Below are 15,990 nucleotides of genomic sequence, written 5' to 3'. Positions count from 1 at the left end.
ATATAAAATGTGAGTGCAGATAATAGATAAAAAAAATTATTTTGCATAACAGTGTAAGATTTTTAAAAGAAGAATTTAAACGACTTCGTCGTTTCATTCTAAAGTCGTGATACAAACACAGTTGCTATTAACCAACAAGGGATCGAGATATCTTAATTGCAGGACTTGCGTTTGCAGCGACAACTTTTAAAAAGTGAAACGAACTCCGCATGTATTAATTTATTCAGCCTTTCCGTAATTGACGTATGTTACAACATACCCTTAATCTTGCTACTTATTTTAATGATGCAGCTAACTAGATCAGGCGAACAAGAAAATCGCATAAGGTGAGAACGTTAATTATGTTGACCGGTGCCAGGGCAAATGTCGCACCATATCTACTCGGTAAGTCAAATCTGCATCGTAACTTGGGCCAAGTTCCCTGTCTTAACATTGCGCTCATGCATTTTTCACACATTGGACAATACGCATTACATGCAATATCGGAGAAAAATAATCGTCGCATTATCGATTATTCGTGTGGGCAATCGGCATGTAAGGACGCGTACCCAGCAACGTCAATATCGAATCTTTTGCACCATCGTGCTGCACGGAGAGGATGGCTGGCAGCAAGGATGCTGCAAAAAGATTCGGCGTACCTACCGGGGTGCGTTCCAAAATTAACCTTGGGTAACCCCAGAGGTTACCCCATGTAGAAGCGATATGAATTATCTGAGGTTGGGTAACCATAATAACCTCTCAATTTTATGAGGTAAAGAAAGTTACCTTCGTGGTCAACTAACTATGACGTTTTGGAACGACATTATACTCCTACCATTGGTAATCAATTCTCCATATTAGTAATTTTGGAACGCGATATAGTAACCAAGGTTGAATTTTGGAACGCACCTCCGCGCGGCGTGGCGTTGCTTTCGGCGCGTGAAGTTGACCGCGCGACGCGGCGTCACTTTTGACGCGTGAAGTTGACCGCGCGAGAGTGACGAAGCCGTTTCACTCCACCTTTTCGTGTATCGCTGTTAGAACGTAACGGACGCAAGGTGGATCGGCTCCGGAACAAGTGGCATCGCGAATCTCTTAATTGGTAAATATAACACGTATCAACCTTGCGTTGTAATTCATTCGAACGTGTATCTGTCAAACACTTGTTCAAGCGGAGATCGCGACTCGTAACGACATGTCAATCGTGATACGCGAAGTCGATCGCGCGGGAAGGAATCTCTCCGCCATCGCCATATTAATCGCATTCCTTTCTCATTTGCAGATCACGGCAAGTCTGACATGGACTGGCTCCGCGGGGCAAATGTCGCGCCATATTTACGGGGTAAGTCAAATATCATAACTTGAATCGAATTCCCAATATTACTTAATACGTTTATGCATTTTCCATATATTGGACAATACGCGTTACTCGTAATATCGGAAAAAGACAGTCGTCGCATCATTGATTATTCGTATGGGCAATCATCGACATGTAGAGACGCGTACTTAGGGATGCCAGTATCGAATCTTTTTGTAACATAGTGCCGCTAGCTATTCTCTTTGCACGATGCTGCAAAAAGACTCGGCGTACCGCGGCGTTACTTTTGGCGTATGTAATCGTGCGATGCGACGTCACTTGCTTGAAGTTGATCGAGCAAAAGAGACGAAGCCGTTTCATGCCATTTTAATTAGCGTATTACTTTCAGAACGCGACAAACGCAGAATAAATCGACTTCGAAACGAGATGGCATCGCGAATCATTTAGTAAGTAGGTACGCAAAACATTTGGTAAGTGTAACATATATCTACTTTACATTATAATTTGTTCGAATGCCTTACACAATTACGTCCAATTATAAATTATATTACATGTAACTTAGCCCGCAAAAAATGTTTTTATCAAAACAGATCAAATTATATCATTTACAAATTAATTGATAAAATTAGATCAGCTCTGACATAATTTGATCTATAATTTGATTTTTAATATAAACATTTTTTCCTGGGTTATTACATCTGTCCATTTTTCTGTATTATCGTCGTAGCAAATACTTTCGTAACCAATATTTTCAATGCATAATTAAAATATTATATCGTTTATTACATTTTTAATATTCTTATAGCAATAACAATGTAAATACAAAATATTCTTATGATATGTTTTAAAAAATCCTGCATTAGAGAATAAAAATTAATTTGAGCAAAAAAATTTTTTTTATTAAAAAATTTTTTTTATTTTAAATCATTGCTTAGCAGACAAAATATCAATTACAAATTAAAATTAATATTACATAACAATAAAATTAATTGTAAATTTAAAAAATAAGATAAAAATAATATTTTTTATTTTTATAATTTCGTTGAAGTTTTCAACATTCTATCTTTAATTACAAATCTACATGAAATTTTATTTAGAAAAATATTAATGTATTACATAGTTAACCAATTGTGAATAATTCAGATATAAGTTATATGTAACATTTTTTGTATATAAATGAACTGTAACATAAACACCAAAAACTCGTTTGCTTAAAAAAAAAAAAAAATGCAATACAGATTAAATTTGTAATGACAACTGACTCCGTTTTTCTCAAAAAATGAATTAAAAAATAATTTTATATTATTAAAACGAGTAATACAGTTGTTTTGTACAGTTTAGTATGTGTGAATCTCTTTTATCCTATACTTATTCATAAAAATTTATTAATAAAAAATGGAACTTGTCATTAGTCAAGTTTTTAACAAACCAATAGATAAAAGATTAAAAAATTTAGAATAATTTATAATTACTTATGCATGTAAAAATTGTACGTATCAAGCAAATTGCAAAATTAAAAAATATAATTAAAGAATAACGATTATTATATTATATATTACACATGCGTTTTACAAATAAGAAAAATTATAATCGCGCGTTAGTATTGTAATAGGTAATTTCAATCTATAACATATAATTTATGAGATGCATTATAAAAAACTAACTATAAATATTTCTTGTTGGCTTTATATTATTTTTTGGAACTATAACATCGTACTATATGCATAACACAAATATCGTTTTCAATAAAAAAAGTATTTCAATTTCCGCATAAAAATATTGCCTTTCTATAATCAACTAAAGTTTCTTTAAGTGATCTTTTCTTGATTATTGGTAAACTAAATCGAGGTATATTGGCCATGTAGTCACACAAAGTATATAATTTAATTATTCAAAAATATTTAATTAAAAGCTAGATAGATCTCTAGAATTATTATAAACGCGTTACACATATATCGCGTATCTCACTTATTTTATTGAAAAACTATAATTCTCGAAATCTTAAACGTAAAGAAAAAGAGCGTATATTTGGCACGAGTCAAGAGGTATTTGCAATCTCTTTCTAATGTGCAACTTTCTGCATTGATTAATCTGGCTTAGAGTACAAAATTCATGGGAAAGAGTACGATTACATGTCCTTTACATGTAACAAAATGAAAGAAAATAGGTAAAGTATTTGTCGTTAAAAAATAATGGTAAAATAAAAATGCAAAAGTAATATTTAACAGAAAAAGTAATATTTATGAAACAAGAATTCTTAAAAAATTCTTAAAAAATAAATAATGTATCAAATTATAAACTATCAAATTTTTTTTTTAGATTAAATTCAAAGTTAGTAATAAATTCTGTGGCATAAATATATATATATGTATACACACACACACACGCATTTTTTTCAATTACGCGTGCGCGCGCGCGTGTGTGTGTGTACATACACGTATATGAAAGATAAAAGCAGATCATCTTACAATCGTTTGCATGAATTTTGTTACTCTCTATAATAACTTTATAATTGGACCAATTTCTTTACATTTGTTTATTACACGGAGTTTTTCTTTCAAAAGTAGAGACGGATTTAATTATGGCCATTGGTTTTTATGTACATTCAGTAAATGTCTTTATTATATGTATAATAAAGAGCGAGGCCAAAAACAGGCCAAAAATTGCCTCTTTCGCCCATTCTTGAATTCCGATTTGAATTTGATACTAAACAATAGTTATATATAAGCACAATCTGAAACTTCTAAGAGATTATTGTCTTATACATAACTATTGTTTATCGAATTCAAGTCGGAATTCAAAGGTGGTGAAAGAGGCGATTTTTGGTTTCGCTCTTTACGGATGTATCGTGATGCAGCTCGTTGTATCGGACATTTGTTTCTAAGTGTGGCTGTTATGATGAGCATTTGCATTTAAGTATCTGGACACTGTGTCGCACTGTTACAAAACTTGCTTTATAAATTACTATAGTTCTCCTTTGGCACGAGTTGGACAATCACACGTCACGAACATTGAAACAGTAATTTCGAAGCTATTCTTCATTTACATCTGTGTTATCGTTCCGCAGTACCCATAGCGTTTTCAAAAAGTGGTTCTGTTACTATAAACTAAATAATTATTATAAAATCTAATAGTAATATTTAAGTATGCATACCGTAAAGTTCTTAATGACGCTTTCTTCTTTGCACTATTGGTGTTTGGTATCTATGGTATTTCTCAAATCGGCTTAATTATATTTCTAGTATTAGCGTGAACCTCATAATAGAATTTAGGTACTTTGAATTCATTTAACATGTTGATGATTCATAGCTTGGTCATTAACGCTTTGCAAAATAATATTTAGAGATAATACAACAAAGTAATGTTGCAATTTGTTAATACTGCAAAATCTGGATTTAACATTAATTCGTTTATACTCATTTCTTTACATATTACTATATGTATAGTAAATATACATGCCCTTCCGTGTTTAAAGAGTCAAAAGCAATGTTTCTAAAATTGCATCATTTCGTTAAACAAGCTTACAGCGCAAAAGTAAATAATTGCTTTCAGTACCTTTTGGTACTTAAAGGATTGCAGATTGTACATTACCTTAACCGACTGGTAAATAATTAACTCGATAAACGCACGTACAACCAAACAAATAATTAAAGAAACCGCGGATAAGAAGTTGTTAGGTACGAGCAGTTTTTTTAATTAGGTGATTTTAGTTACGCGTCTCTTTAATTAGCCGTTGTTTAGGGAAATGAATTCTCAGGTGGTTCCGCAGATGGTGACGGTGCTTGAATCGCTTTCTGCAGTTCCCGCACTGAAATCTGGGTACGACGCCGCATTCGAGACGTAAATGCCTCTTCAGGGTGTACTTGTTTGAGTAAGTGCGGCCACATTGCCGACAAAGAAACGGCGGCCCCGCATCCTTCAATCGCTTAGAAACTGAAACATTCGTTGGAAAGAAAACAATAAGAATACATTATATATTCAACGTGCGATGGAAGTACGCAGCATAAATTTTTGTATACATCTCGCAATCAACAAAAAAGATTTCGTTTACTAATTTTTACTTATTCTGTTATCATTTTGTAAAACAGAAACTAAATTCGGGGATTTTATCTTAATAAAAATTCCATGTAAGCACTGTAACTTGGCAGTTGAGATTGAAACTATTTAATGGCATTTTCGGGCAAAAGTTGGGTTAATCCATCTCAGGTTCTTATTTTTCAAGAACCAGCCAATCACAGTTATTCCATTCTTCAGAAAAATGGCTATGATTGGCTTTATAACGTCATTAATCATACTTCCGGAGCGATTAATCCAAAACCGGTCGAAAACGCTATAAAACTAATCTACTTAATGTTCTTTTGATACGTCATACGTATTAAAATATGTTTATCTTATGTATTTTTATACAAGTACATTCTATTTTGCATATTCTTTGGGAGGCTTGTAATTATATATCAAAGTTTCAGCTAATTGTTTGCTCATTTATGACATAACAAGTTAGGTAACTTTACTATATACAAAGAAGTATATAGTAATACATTATGCTTAGTTGATAAAATATTTAATAATTAGATAATATAATTTTCCTTCTTTAATTAATAAAAATAATTTAATTAATTAAATATCAGTTTTGTGTGTTCGATTATAAAGTGTTTATAAGTATGATGAGATATAAATAAGATATATCGATATTAGATATACGAAGATGCTATAATAAAAATAATAAATAAGTTAAAATATGATATACTATAATATGCATAAACCTTGGAAAACATGATAAAGTTTTTAAAGTGTAATCTTCGTGAAAAATATTATAAGAAGTAAAAGAATATTTTTTTATATTCATAATTTTTATTTTTATTTATTTAGACCAACTTTTAATATATAATAATTAACAATTAACATATAATATCACTAACGTATATTAAACAATGTCAAAGTACGATGAAACAATTAATTGTTTTGCAATTTTTAGAAATAGAAATTAAACAGAATCTTATATTTTATCGTAAATAATAAATTTCTTAAAATTTAAAATAAATAATTTTCAATAATTATTTATACAGATGTATTTAATTATCTATTAATGCAATAGAAAGGGCAGAGATCAGTTGTTTTCGTAACATTGATAGATAATTAATTTCTAATATTTGTTTAGTGATACCTAATTTATAAATCAAAACTATTCTCGAGAGCAAATGCCATTGTTTGAAAAATCACTATCAACTTATTGCTGATAAATTTCGATTACAAATATTTTAAGTGGCATCGCCACCAGTCACAAAGTTTTAGATCACATTCTTTTATTCCTCTTTTAATTTTCAAAACCATATCTACGGGAAAAAAATCATCCGCCGTGATGTGCGGTGATATGGTTTCGTAATTCATATCGATACTTGAATTTTCGATCACAAACGTGACAAGCGAATTGTCTCTCCTTGTTGCCGCAGTCCACTCTCTGATGCCTCTTCAAGTTGTCTAGCCATTTGTATTTCTTGCCGCAATCAGTGCAAATATAGTGGGTTTGTATCATTGACATGTATGAGTCCCCGCCGTACGCCTGAACGTTCGGATCGCTATTGGCCCCTAAAGACTTATGCATCTTCGACGGCGGGTACAATTTACTCGGAAACGGACGGGACTCCTGGTTATCCTGACCGATGCTGCAAGCCTTCCGCTCTAGCATCCATAAGGCATCGTACTCCTCTGGTTGATCCACTCCTACGGCAAGAAAACAGAGCGCCGGAGATTAGATAACGTTCGAATCCGCTTAATATAGGGTCGAAGTTACAAGAAGATCGTATCGCGTCGCTGCTATTTAATTTGAGAGCGAGGCTAAGTACGAATAAACGGCATGCAAACGATATCAGGAACGGCATGCTTTAGCAACTTGGTCTGTAAAATTAGGATTCGAAATTGTGGAACAAGTTCCATATTAATTTTCTACGGTTGTAAGAAGAATCTGTTCAGAAGTTATATGAATGATATTTTTGATTTATTCAATTTAATCAATAGCATTTCACTTTGTAATCGAGCTTTTTATAATAGTTATTTTACGCTTGAGATCGAAGCACACAAAAAAAGCGGCGTTATGTGTCGTCTTGACATTCAAATAATCATTTATCTGTTACACAGTTTTTGTCGCGATTATTTCAAAAGAAACTAAATTCTACAATCTTTGTTTTCATGTGTACATATTCGTGATTTTTAGTGTTTTTGTAAAAAGAAACTTAACTAATTATGCGTACATAGAAATATAAAAGTAGAATACATAAAATAAAATACATCAAATACAGTATGTACGTATACGTAATTCACATCTGTATATGTAACTAACATTATTTTGATCTTACATCGATTGTATACAATAAAACATATAGAATTTCTCTCTCTCTCTCTCTCTCTCTCTCTCTCTCTCTCTTTCTCTCCCACTCACTCTGTTGAATTGTTTCACGTTTTTAATGAAGCGCGATATCAATTTCGCGCAATTAATGATCCGCTATAATTCGATTATGAAAACATCAGTCATTGGTATACTAGATCAGTGTAACTGTTTAAATTACCAGACATTTGTATTTTATAATTTTAGCAAATATCAATTCAAAGTTTCGTTCGCAAAATCGCATTATTTTATCTTATTACAACAGACGTTCTATTTTTTTATTCTCTAAAGTTGACCGATATCACAATCGGTTTTATGACTTATAAGCTCGTCTTATTTATTTTTGAAGAATTGTTGCTCTCTTTGTCGCCACATACTTGTCGCTGATGCCGACGTAAAGTATCTAGCCTTCTGTAGGATTTGCTGCACTGATTACAATAATATCCCTGCTGCTGAAGCCTCTCTAGTGTCTCCTGCCGATCTTGGAACGATGCTAGAAACTCATCGCACTTCTGCTGATGACGTTTCAGACTGTCAACTCGCGTGTATGATCTACCGCAGCCGTCGCAACGAAATTGTTGGCAGGACTTGGAATTTTTCTGAATCACGTTTGCTTCCACGCTGTTCAGGATTAGCGAATCGCAGAGCAGGTAGTTAAGTTGACCGTGAAAGGGCACCTCGCAGACTTCCGGTTCCTCATCGTTGCTTTTCTCCGCGGTGCACTGTCCATTCTCGTCTGTCAAGACATCGTCAGTCTGTTAAAAAGCGAGAATATATGGTAAGACGTGCAAAGCAACTGTCAAGCGAGCAGCGTAAAGCCAGCGGCATGCATAATTTAAATTACTTCTGATTTCAGTAATTATAATGTTGAAAGTTATAGAATCATAGAAATTAAAGAAAAGAAGGAAGGATATAAAAAGATAGAAAGAGGCAGGGATGAAGGGATGAGGGAGGAAAGAAGTAATACAACCGGACTCGCGTACTCAGAAACGGATGGCTGCACGATTCCGTCTTTCAGCCACTCGTCTATTTGCGCATTTACTTCAACTCTTTCGACAACCGATAATCTCCGCGCCTTCTGATAAACTGATTCGTCGTCTTTTAGAATAAGTTTCATTTTTACATCAACTTCGTGTGTTGGATCGGGTTTATATCGGTCTACAAGATATTGCAACGTTCGCCTGTGAGCATCGTTCTGCACGTGAGACAACTCAACGCCATCGACCTCGCGACTGACACCCACGTCCACGCGACAAACCCCCGCGAAAGCCGTCGTTAGCCAATAGCTTTATGACGGTCCTTCCACGCTTCATATTTCGTTCAACTTCATTGAGGAAATCTCTACCAATCAGCAATTTTCCCCTTAGGAGGCCCGAAACGACATTAATTAAAATCTCAAACGAATTTCAATCAACTGTAAGCTTTGCCCCGAAACATCCCAACGTCGCATTCTTCTCAGTGCCGACACCGCGGAACGGTGTTGCGATGCTCTCAAACCGTGGCGCGCCGATTCTTATGTATTCGTCCGCACGCATGATCGTGATGTCGCTACCCGTATCGATAATCGCGCTAACCGAAGTATCATTAATTAGTACATCTTTAGTTTTCTTTCGCCATTTCGGTGGATCTACCGCACAACTATTCGCTGACGTAAAATTTATTTTTGCGGAACAATCTCGCGCGATATGACCGTATTCGTTACACCGAAAACATTTTTGGCCCTGAGCTTTATCTGGGCACGCTTAGTCTTTCGTTCTCACGTTTCTTTCGACCCGCAATTGTAACAACGCTTAATAATATTACGCTCTCCCTATTCGCGGCTTTTTTCAGTTTTCACGCTCGCATCCGTTCTGATATACTTGCCACCTTTACGTTTGACACTGTCCCTCTTCTCGCCGACCTTCACGTTGTCAGTTGCACCGCCTCTATCACTCAGAGTAATCTCGCTGAAGGCCTGCAGAATCTCGTCCCTCGTCGAAAATCGCTGGATTCGAGCCATATTCCGAAGATCCAGGTCCGGTACATCGACAATGCTATCATCACATGCTAATGCGATTCGCCATTATTAATTTTTCGCGTACGTAATCGTGAAATGATTCGTTTTTCTTCCATACTCGTCTTTCAAATTGATGTCACAGCGCAATCCTGTCGGGTCGATGATAAAACATACTTCTCAGCTCGGTGAGAAGTTCGTCCGCTGTCATGCAGATGTACTCCGGTTTCGAGTGAAACCACTCCATAGCTCGCCCTTTGAGTCTCGAACCGATCAAAATCCTCGTCAAGTCGTCGTCCAACCTATACGTAGCTCTGAGAAACCTCACTTGTTTCTCCCATGTTTCGAAGGTTTCGTAGTCACCGGTAAAATAGTTCAGAAGATCAGCTGCAGCGGTTATACTAATTTTTTTCGACAGTGCGGGAGGTCGAGTCATTTCTAACATAGACACGCAACAACGTTTGCGATCAACCATTCGATTTCAATATACACAACGCACGTTCTTGTTCGACTTCGAAAATTCCAAACTGTTTGTTACGCGGCAAGATTACACAGGATTTTATAACGTGCTCTAACTTTTATAATTTTATCTTCTTTGTCTTCTTTGCTGTCTTTCACATAACTGTCTTCTTCGTCGTCGTCCTCAAAATTCCGATCACCTGCCTCGTTCGTTCTTTTCTCGTCGTCACTCGTTGTCTAATTAAAAGTATTCGCACATCTCACTCACTACCCGAACATTCTCGCCAGATCCCGGCTGAGCCCCCAATTTTACGTTATAGGAATGATGAAATGATGTGGGTTCATTGGAGAGAGAACAGCGCAAATGGAGTATAAAAAATAGCTTTATTCTAAAATGAACAGATTCAGTTATAATTTAGTATAACTACCGTCGTTACTGTCGCGTGTCGATCGCTTGACGGGCTTCCGATGACTGGCTCCGATATTCGAATCGGCGTTTCACATTTCACATGGTTCGTCGCGACCGAGGACACACACGAAAATATCAAAATAAACGTTAACGCTTTGCTCGCAAATTCGCTTCCTACAATAGATTCAACACCAGAATAATTAAATCAAATAAATCTGCTTAATTAATCATTCTGAAATCTTCTATGGTTAGAAATCTGCGGAACAAATCACAGATTTATTGTTTTAGATTTAGAAACTACTACTTTTAGTAACTTTAAAAACTGACTATTATATTTTCTAAATAATAATTAATACCCCCTACCTATTTAATTTTATTAAATGGCTAAAATGCAAGCATTGATTTTTTAAATCAATATATAATAGAATGCACCTATTTTTAATTACCAATAAAGAATTAGTTAATTACAATAACATTAAAATGTCGATTTAAAATAATATAACTCATTTATATATTCTTTTTTATTCCTCAAATAATATCTTCATTATGATTATCTATAACAATTTCATTAATTATTATATTACTCACACTAATCTCTTTTATTTATTACTTATATTGAATGGTTTTTCTCGCATTTTTGAGTAATTATATACTCGATTGTAATGTTCGCGTTACCCGGTAAAATTTTTTGTCATTTTTATTAAAACATGTATAAATGTATATAATTGTATATGAATTATGTTCATGTATGATTTTATTGATTACTTCCTTTGTAAAACTTCTGTTTGATGTAAAAAAATGACCATCATACTGAAATGACAAGAATTATTAACAAGATCATTTTTTCATTGTTTCTTTTACAAAAATAAAGAAATGAAAAAATGTGTCCATGTATAATTATATATACTTATGATTTAGAGAATGTATGTTTGTTTATTCATGGACAATTTTTCCTCATTTTTTACTTAATTTTGTAAAAGAAACAATGCAAAGATTATCATTCTATTAATTTTTGTCTTTTTAGAATGACTATTATTTTTTATATTAAACAGAAATTTTAGAAAAAGAGTAATTAATATAAACATATGTGTACATAATTACATATTTTTATGTAAAAAATTGTTTATTGGATAATTTTCTGGGTACAAGGTGACATAATACGGTAGTTTATATTTTTAACGTGTAACTCATTTTTTTCTAGATAAAGAGTCAATGATGCATCATAAATCGATATAATCTCGTCCGATTTAAATGAAAATAAACGAATCGCAGCCGGTTCGTCGCGTCGCGCGTTTGTTTCGGGAGTGCCGTTCAAACAATAGGACTAAAAGGACTTTTCGACATAATTCCCATTCGAATGAACTCTTAGTTCGAGTAAACCGCTCTTTCCGGGTCGCACTTTCGAAGTATCGACAGTATAGGACGCTCATAGAAGTGATCGACGACCGATGACGCACCTAAAAAACCTGGTAATGGGACGCAAAGGCGCTGTCACGGTTGTCGGTCTAATTGAGATACACGTTCTAATCATCGGCAAACGATCGACGGCAGTAAGAATTCTTGATTACGATCTTAATACGATTGTAATTTTGTGTCTTCTGCGCGGTGCTTGACGTTTGCTCGTGTTAGTTACCGTGTGTTCTGTACTCGTCGGCTCAAGGTGTTGATTCCACGGAGCATTCTCCGAACTGGAAATCATCGTGGGGTTATAAACGTGGAGTGACGCATTAGTATGTCGCGCGAAAGACTTTTGATTAGTCAGATTAGTTAATTAGTCCTCGCGCGTTTGTAACATATGTAATCGCGAGTGTTTTCCGCGAGTGTCTCGTGACGACGGAAGGAAGGACTGCGTGTTCTGAGAGGAGGAGGAGGTCCAGGAAGGGCATCGGGCATCAGCGGAGCAACCTCGGGGTAAAATTTTTATTTATACAAACGGTTTTTATTATTTATTCGGTTTTATCGAAACAAAGTTGAAAAATATTTTAAAAAAGAAAGAAAATGTATATAACATTTTATTTATTACACATTTATTTTTGTAATGATCTTTTTCAAAAAATAATATTACTAAATATATATGCTTACATGTGTGCATATGCATATGTGTTTCAAAGTCGAATTTTAAAAGTTTAATGTGCGCGTAAAATTTTCAAAAATATTTATTATTTTAAGCACTGTTTTAATTTGAATCTTATGTTTGTGTGTTACAGTATCATCGAAGCTTCGTGGCCGCATAACTCCGCTCGTTGCGCATCGGATCGGTGAGTGACGATTTTTTTTAACACAACTAGTAAGTGTGACATATGTTGACTTTGCGTCGTAATTCGTTCAAACGCGTGTCTTAATATTCGGTCGAGCGAATTACAATGTACATCTCAGGGCATAGCGCGATCGCGCGACACGCGACATGTTGATCGTGACGCGCCAAGTTGATCGCGCGAGAAGGAATCCTTTCTCGTTATCTTAAAGTTGCATTTCTCTTCCTCATTTACAGAATTATGAAAAATATTTAATCTTGAACTTGCATTTTATTATTCAAATTTTCATTTGCATTTTATTTCCAAATTTGGTGTAGTATTGTGCTTGAGATTATGCTGGCACAGGTACGTCATACAAAGAGAGAGAGAGAGAGAGAGAGAGAGAGAGAGAGAGAGAGAGAGAGAGAGAGAGAGAGAGAGAGAGAGAGAGAGAGAATTTAATAATTACTTATATATTTAAATCAATGTGCATAAAATGTTCATCTTGAAGGTAATCAATGTTCACAAAGGTCCGTAGATAATGTATGCAATTTCTGGATCGTTTTTGTGTTACGTCTACAATTTTTTAATTTTTTTTGGTAAAGTGTTATTGCATAAAACACGATTAATATGCGTAATAGAAGCAGGACTACTGTATAAAGCAACTGAATCAAACCACTTTTGCAAAAATGTTTAAAAGTTTCGAGAAAAGTATCCCTACGAATACTTTGGAGTAATCAGAGAGTTTTCCGACCTCAAACGTCAAACAAGTAAATTTTTTCCTACTGATATTAGTTTTACATTTCGGCACAAAACGCGGGAACGCTCATTAAAAATTTTTTATTTTACATAGTGCCCGCGAATACTTTTGAGTGAACGGATCGCTCTCAGGTCTCAATTGTTAAGAAATTATTTTTCTTCCATCGTCATTGATCTTAGGGATTGTTCTCGTCTTTGTATATTTTGGCATAAATCGTAAAGGCAGTCGTTTGGAATATTTTATCTTAATTCTATGAAAGATGAAAAGTGCTTCCAAAGCATTATCGAGTTAGAAAAAGACGTATGAATATTATAAATAAAATTTATATTTATATATAAATGTATTAAAAGTACGCAAATACCAACCTTAAATGATATACTCGAAGAGATCCAACTGGTATTGTCGTGGGAGGATTGGAGAGTAGTAAATTGACAAAAGTAATTAATTGTTCATAAAAAGTCAATTTATTTCGTACATATTTTTATGAAATTGATTTGTAATTTCTTTCTCATTTTATAGTAGATAGGTTGCGCGTTTCCCTAGGCTAGTGACTTCTGGTCAATCAGCATATTTTGTTGATGTATAAGAAAAATCGACAGTGCACGGAGACAATTTTCTTTTAAAAATTAGCCTGAAAATCGTGGCAATTGTGAGGCAACGTGAACTTCGAAGTATTTTACTATACCTTTAACAAAATTTACCAAAATTTTAGTAAATTTTACTATGCTTTTAACAAAATTTACTAAAACTTTCCCAAATTTTGTTAAAAGTATAGTAAAATTCTTCAAGATTTACGTTGTCTCACAATTACCACGATTTTCAAAATAATTTTTAAGAGAAAATTCTTTCCGTGTGGTTGTGCAAGAGATAATCAGTTCATTAGTTTTAAAAGTCTTGATTTTTTATATATGTATCCATAACTTATGAAAGAAGTTTCCTCTTACACAATTACGTCCAATTATAAATTCTATTACATGTAACTTATCCGGTAAAAAATCTTCTTATCAAAACAGATCAAATTATATCATTATATTACAAATTAATTGATAAAATTAGATCGGCTCTGATATAATTTGATCTATAATTTGATTCTTGATATAAACATTTTTTCCTAGATTATTTATTACATCTGTCCATTTTTCTGTATTTTTGTCGCAGCAAATACTTTTGTAACCAATATTTTCAATGCATAATTAAAATATTATATCGTTTGTTATATTTTTAATATTCTTATAGCAATAAAAATAGTCTTATGACATGTTTTAAAAAATCCTGCATTAGAGAAGAAAAATTAATTTAAGCAAAAACATTTTTTTTGTTATTTACCTGATGTGAGAGATATGTAAATATTAACTTCAAACCATTGCTTAACAAAAAAAATATCAACAAATTTAAATTAATATTATTGCATAACAATAAAATTAATTGTAAATTTAGAAAATAAAATAAAAATATTTTCAATTTTTATAATTTCGTTGAAGAATTAAACATTCTATCTTTAATTACAAATCTACATGAAATTTTATTTAGAAAAATATTAATGTATTACATAGTTAACCAATTATGAATAATTCAGATGTAAATTATATGTAACATTTTTTTGTATATAAATGAACTGTAATATAAACACCAAAAACTCGTTTGCTTCAACTAAATTCTAAAAAAAAAAAAACATTGCAATACAGATTAAATTTGCAATGACAATTGATTTTTGAATTCTTAAATAATATAACTGCATTTCTAAAAAAATAAATTAAAAAATAATTTTACATTATTAAAACGAGTAATACAATTGTTTCGTACAGTTTAGTATGTGTGTGTGTGAATCTCATTTATCCTATATTTATTTATAAAAATTTATTAATAAAAAATGGAACTTGTCATTAGTCAGGCTTTTAACAAATCAATAGATAAAAGATTAAGAAATTTAAAATAATTTAGAATTACTTATGCATGTAAAAATTGTACGTATCGAGCAAATTGCAAAATTAAAAAATATAATTAAGGAATAACGATTATTATATTACATATTACACGTTTTACAAATAAGAAGAATTATAATCGCGCGTCAGTATTGTAAAATAGGTAATTTCAATCTATAACATATAATTTATGAGATGCATCATAAAAAATAAATATTTCTGGTTGGCTTTATATTATTTCATGAAACAATCACATCGTACTATATGCATAGCACAAATATCGTTTTCAGTAAAAAAAGTATTTCAATTTCCGCATAAAAATATTGCCTTCCTATAATCAACTAAAGTTTCTTTAAGTGATCTTTTCTTGATTATTGGTAAACTAAACATCGAGGTATGTTGGCCATGTAGTCACACAAAGTATATAATTTAATTATTCAAAAATATTTAATTAAAAGCTAGATAGATCTCTAGAATTATTTTAAACGCGTTGCATATATATATCGCGTATCTCACTTATTTTATTGAAAAACT

The 15,990-nt window shown here is 32.9% G+C and overlaps 1 long non-coding RNA gene across 1 annotated transcript; it reads left to right on the top strand.

Annotated features, from left to right (window-relative positions):
* Positions 1 to 140: 140 nt before the first annotated feature.
* Positions 141 to 14,797, top strand: LOC118646574. The gene is made up of 3 exons (XR_004964098.1): positions 141 to 1,751; positions 11,742 to 12,451; positions 12,748 to 14,797. It is a non-coding gene; the product is annotated as an uncharacterized LOC118646574 (long non-coding RNA).
* The last annotated feature ends 1,193 nt before the right edge of the window (positions 14,798 to 15,990 follow it).

The sequence above is a fragment of the Monomorium pharaonis genome, chromosome 7 (genome assembly GCF_013373865.1).
Source record: "Monomorium pharaonis isolate MP-MQ-018 chromosome 7, ASM1337386v2, whole genome shotgun sequence".
Taxonomy (NCBI): Eukaryota; Metazoa; Arthropoda; class Insecta; order Hymenoptera; family Formicidae; genus Monomorium; species Monomorium pharaonis.
Note: the sequence above shows the minus strand (reverse complement) of the source record. Positions and strands in the feature narration are given on the sequence as shown.